We start from the raw sequence: 6,081 nt of genomic DNA, 5'->3' as shown, positions 1-6,081 counted from the left end.
CAACGCGCCAACAATGCGCCTGAACACACCTCGTTTTCAGACCAGAACGCCCATGGGCGCAAAAGGGGGTGCAAATGCATTTGCTATTTAAACAACGCGGCGCTAAACGTGAAAATTAGGGTGGAAACTAGCGAAAGACACTTGCGTCGCGCATTGCGCTGCATTGCGCCGGGTGTAAGATAGAGCCCTGTATGTTTAAGATAATGTAAAACATGCCTGTTCATGATGCCAGTAGGTGACGCTATGACTGTGACTGAATATCGCCATGATGTGTTCAGTCCAGGACTCTTATCAGTCATTTGAAGAGAGGCAAATTGGACATTGCATAATCAGTGTAAAACATGTCAGTTCCTGTTTCCAGCTGGTGGCGCTATGACTGTAACTGAATATTGCCATGTAGATGTGTTTAGGTCAGGACTCGTATGAATCATGTGAAGTTTGGGACAAATCCGTCATTGCATAATCATTGTAATCATGTCACTTCCTGTTGCCAGCAGGTGGCTTTTTTATGAAACCAACTAATTGTGATGAAGTTTATAAAATAATTACAAATATACGAGGTTCTTACACTGCTGGTGAGGATGAAATTTGTGGTAAAATTCTGAAAGCCATAGCATTTGATATCATGGAGCCATTGACTTATTGTATTAATCTCTCTTTGTTTACTGGAATTGTACCAAAAAGGATTAAAATAGCCAGAATTATACCAGTATTTAAGTCTGGTGATAAAAATGATATGTGCAATTTTCGTCCGATATAAATTTTGCCCACAATTTCAAAGGTTTTAGAGAGAGTAGTATACAATAGGCTGTATGGCTACCTTGATAAATTAAATATTATTGGTTCTTCTCAATATGGCTTTAGAAAAAAAAAGAACCACATGCATGGCGGTACTAGATATGATTGAAAAGATAAATGATGCTATCGATAAAGGTGATAGCGGTATTGGCATTTTTTTTTTAGATTTATCTAAGGCGTTTGATACGATTGATTTTGACATTCTATTGGAAAAATTACACCATTATGGAGTTAGAGGATTAGCCCTTAGCTGGTTTAGAAATTATCTATATGGTAGACAGGAGTATGTAAGTGTTAATGAACAAATCTCAGCTAGTAAACCTATTAATTGTGGAGTCCCTCAGGGATCTATTTTGGGCCCTCTTCTTTTTTAATATATATAAATGATTTTGAAAATTCCACACTAGCTTTACACAAGGTTTTATTTGCTGATGACACAAACTTATTTTTGTCACATGAGAGTCTAGATGAAATGGAAGAAACAATAAATAGAGAATTAAGAAATGTTGCTATTTGGTTTCGCTGCAATAAATTATCTCTTAACATAAATAAGACAAATTATATTGTATTTCATTCTAAACAAAATCAATTGGCAAAAAAACATGTTTGTCTTAAAATAAATGGACAAATTATTGAAAGAGTAAACACCACTAAATTTCTCGGAATTTTTATTGATGAATGTCTACAATTTAAATCTCATATTGATCAGATAATAAAAAAATTATCAAAATATGTTGGACTATTTTTCAAAATAAGATATTTTCTTCCACAGTCAGTACTTGTCATCTTATATAAAACCTTGTTTGAGTCCCATATAAACTATTGTAATGTCATATAGTGTAACACTTTTACGAGTTATCTGAAAAAAATACAGTCTTTACAGAAAAAAATTATACGGATTTTGACGTGGTCTGGGCCAAATACCCCTTCACGTCCATTGTTTTATCACCTTGGTCTATTAAGACTTGCCGAATACAATATTTTTCAGAATGCCTGCATGATTTTCCAGGTTGTACATAAGCAAAATTATAGACACTGTGAACTTGTTCCAATCAGCCGACCCCAGCATATTTATCACACAAGGGATAAACATTTAATTACTGGTAAAACAAGACGATTGAAATGTACGAGCCTGGGTGTAGTCTGTAGAGGCCCGCAAATTTGGAACGAGCTTGATGAAAACCTTAAAATGTTACATCCTGTCTCCGTTTTTAAGAAAAATCTTAAGGAAAAACTGCTGTTAACGTATACTTCTTGATCATTTAAAAGTGTTATATTTGTGCTGGGATCGTCTGTCGTCTCTTGATGTAGTGAATGTTTTGATGTATTTATTTGTTACTATATGTTGTATGGTGCTTTTGGGTTCCCTAGCTTTCATTAGCTTCTTTGGGGTTTCCCCTTTTCGCACACTAACCTTCTAAAATTACTGTATTTGTTTTTAGAATGATGATGAGTGTGAAATGAATAAACTAAACTAAACTTAAAAAAAAACAAAAAACTATAATTGACTATTGCCATGTAGATGTGTTCAGGTCTGGACTTTTGGCAATCATGTGAAATTTGGGATAGATCGGACACTGTATGCCTGACTTAAAGCAACTTCCTTTTTCATGGGAAAACATCAAAATTTGTCGGGCCAGAACCGACACAAGTTTTTACGTAAAGTCAAATCCTTCGCAATTAAGCATCACAAAGGCCTTAAGATGACACTCGCCAAAAATGAAGATGATCCAATGAAAATTTTAATCACAAAAAACTCAGAATAGCTGACTTCCAGTTTGGTTTACGCTTCGCTCCTAGAGACTTTTTTGTAACTATCATCAATAGGCTTTATGCCCAGCTGCACTACTTCCTGAACTTCAGCCAGCTCCTTGTTTCCTGTCTGCCATTATTGGACAAATTGATTAATCCAGGTGTGTCTGATTATTGTTGTTTTGACTACTGAGGTCAGGCACACCTGGATTAACCAGTTTGTTTGTGATTAACGAGGTCAGGCACACCTGAATTAATCAGTTTGTCCAATAATGGCAGAAAGGTGACAAGGAGCTGGGCATAAAGCCTATTTTGTAAATGATACATTAAATACATTATTGTTAATGATGGCTGGCTGGAGAAGAAACACCTTTTTTCAGGTGTGCAGAATAATCAGGCACATTTTCTTTTACATTTAAATTGGGCCAAAAAACGTTTAACACACAAACTGGAAATCCATTATTTGATGTCCATTAGAAAGTTCCATGCATGGAAATTGCAAAATTGAGGTGTCACCATAATTGGTAAAAGGTGTTCAGAAAAGAAGTGATCAAAATATTCTGCACACACTGTAATGGGACTCGTGGCTCTGCCGTGAGAATGTGACTTCATTGTAACATTTATCAGGTCTCTGTGATATCACATAGTGGCCAGAATGGTTAATTTAAACATTGTGCACAGTCACTGGGGCTAAGACAATTAGCTGATTTTTAAAACCTGCGAAGCAATTTACAGCGCTTATATTGTAATGTCATGTGTCAGCTCTTTTACTTTTCTACATTATCTGGAGTTAGTAGTCAAGATTGCACTAAGATTTGTGATCCTATCTAGTGGGCCGGTCTGGGCCAAAATGCCAGGGCCAATTTTATGTCCCAGTCCAGCCCTGGATCTATGTGACAGACCCTTATAAAATACAGCTAATGTACATTTGGCACTAGTGAGCAAGAAAACAGTTACATTTCTATAAGTTTGCAGTTGGACCATTTTATTTAATGATATTTGCAAATTAACACTATTATTAATAGCTTGTAATTTGTATTATTTAATAAAATTACGGTTTATATTAGATATATTATATACAATATAGTTTAACAGTATATGTGTCATAAAGGCTAATATTATAAAACTATGTAACATGTACCATGGGCTAAGGGCATTAATATATATATATATATATATATATATATATATATATATATTTTTTTTTTTATGGCCTTAGCCCATGTTACATGTTACATGTTAGCCTTTATGACACATATATTGTTAAACTATATTGTATATATTAGGGAAAGAAAACAGACAATTAGGAGAAACATGTTGATAAAATGTAAGAGTTTTATTAATAAAGCATAGGAAAAATAAACAAAAAGTTAAAAATAGACAGAGGTTATGTTCTTGGGATCACATTTGGCATCAAATGTGTTTATTTTGCTGTCTTTGGGTCGTAGGTAAGCGGTGGCAGCAATTCAGATAGCAGACTTTGATGCAACGCTGCATAGCTCGAACACAAACAGTCGCAGCTGCATCTTAGCACACAGATTGCTGAGCGCCTGGCTGAATAACGATGAAGGTCTCACAATCCACACGACACTCCATCAAAGGCATCGTCTTCTTCATCTAACATCATGTTAGCGGTGATTTCCCTTCAGAAGCCCACTTTGGCCACAGCCAGTACACTGGGTTTGACTCCAAAAACATGTATCAGTACAGTTTATACTAATGCAGAAATAAATTAAACAGAAACTAATTCTAATCTTTCTTACCCTCTTTCTCCTCTGGTGACTCCGTGCTAGGGCCACAACGGTTAGCTCTGGTAATGTCTTGCAGGCCACTAGAAACAAGTTATTGGGTTTTTTAAAAGCAAAAATAGACACAACATAACTATACAGAAATAGCCAAAATAGAAATAACAATGAAAATTACCAAAGTCATTTTTATCAAGGCCTTCAGTTCCAAGCTTGTGGCCAGTGCTCCCACTAAAAATGAAGTGGCCTTCTTATTATGTGGTGAACTTAATCTTCAGAAGCAAAATGTATTAAATTAAAACAAATGTGTTTATTTGCTCCGTAAACAACAGGATGCATTTTAGGCTTTATCTGTCATTCATACCTTTGCTCTTGTTGATAGTGCCTCTGAGTTGTGTAGACGACAGACTGCCTTCTACAAAATACAAGTAAAAATACTTTGTTACCTAACAGATTCTGTCAAATTAAAGCATGGGTTATTTCATTAAAGGAATTTAAACTTACCACAGTTTTAGGATTGTGCAGCTGTCTTTTTTTCTTCAACTCCTCAGTCGAGCAGTTGTTTGATTTGCAGTGCTTTACTTCTTGTTTTCTTCAACAACAAAAAAAGACACAATTAACAAGACTTAACACATTTGAAATATTTAATAATGTAATTCAAATCAAATTGCACAAAGATAAATAATAAACATAATATTATTAATCTTACTTTATTTTCTGTTGATGTCCTCAAATCGCTGTCTCTGATTGGTTTGGATACTGGAATAGACAGACAGACAGACAGAAAGACGGACAGACAGACAGACAGAAAGATTGACGGACAGAAACACGGATTGACTGACGGACAGAGAGACAGACAAACAGACAGATGGACAGACAGACCAACAGACAGAAAGACAGACCAACGGACGAACAGAGAGACAGACAGACAGATAGATAGATGGATGGAAAGACAGACAGACGGACAGAGAGACAGAAAAAGGCAGACAGACAGACAGAAAGACCACCGGACAGAAAGACAGACAGGCAGACGGACAGACAGAAACACGAATGGACTGACAGATGGAGAGATAGACAGACAGACCGATACATAGACGGACGGAAAGACAGACAGACGGAAAGACGGATGGACTGAAGGACGGATGAAGAGACAGACAGACAGAGAGCCAGATAGATAGATAGATGGACAGACGGACAGACAGACAGACAGACAGACAGACAGACAGACAGACAGACAGACAGACATATAGATGGACAGACGAACAGAGGGATAGACAGATAGATGGATTTTCCACATACCGTTCATTATTGTTGCACCAGAGGCTATATCTTTTTAGATTTGTTTAGTCTGTATTTCAGTTGTGCTAGAGACTCCTGTCACCGTGGCCGCCGTCATGGATTACCACGTCCGAGCCTCTAGCGTATTTTTCGCGCATTGCTTTAATTCGCATGTAAGTTGTGCTACAGACTCCTGTCACTAAACTGGACCAGAGCATCTTTTTTGGGCATTGCTTTAATGTGCATGTTAGTTGTGCTAGCGACCAACCGGGCCAGAGCCGCGGCCGAGCCTCTAGCATCTTTTTGTGAATTGCTTTAATATGCATGTTAGTCGTCCTAGAGACTCTTGTATCACCGTCGACGCCAAACCGGACCACCGCGGCCGAGCCTCTAGCATCTTTTTTGGGCATTGCTTTAATGTGCATGTTAGTCGTGCTAGCGACCAACCGTGCAAGAGCCGCGGCCGAGCCTCTAGCATCTTTTTTGTGCATTGCTTAAATGTGCATGT

General features: G+C 37.2%; 1 long non-coding RNA gene across 2 annotated transcripts; it reads right to left on the bottom strand.

Annotated features, from left to right (window-relative positions):
- Nucleotides 1-4,245: 4,245 nt before the first annotated feature.
- On the bottom strand, nucleotides 4,246-5,798 carry LOC135730661 (uncharacterized). Of its 2 annotated transcripts, none has more exons than XR_010526038.2 (5): nucleotides 5,595-5,798; nucleotides 5,005-5,054; nucleotides 4,800-4,887; nucleotides 4,660-4,710; nucleotides 4,246-4,381 (listed from the first exon to the last, which is right to left on the bottom strand). It is a non-coding gene; the product is annotated as an uncharacterized lncRNA (long non-coding RNA). The 2 variants fall into 2 exon arrangements; XR_010526037.2 differs by lacking the exon at nucleotides 4,246-4,381 and adding an exon at nucleotides 4,388-4,567 and having other exon boundaries at nucleotides 5,595-5,793.
- Between the last annotated feature and the right edge of the window lie 283 nt (nucleotides 5,799-6,081).

This window comes from Paramisgurnus dabryanus, chromosome 2 (assembly GCF_030506205.2).
Source record: "Paramisgurnus dabryanus chromosome 2, PD_genome_1.1, whole genome shotgun sequence".
Lineage (NCBI taxonomy): Eukaryota > Metazoa > Chordata > Actinopteri > Cypriniformes > Cobitidae > Paramisgurnus > Paramisgurnus dabryanus.
This window is presented reverse-complemented; position numbering and strand designations above follow the sequence as displayed.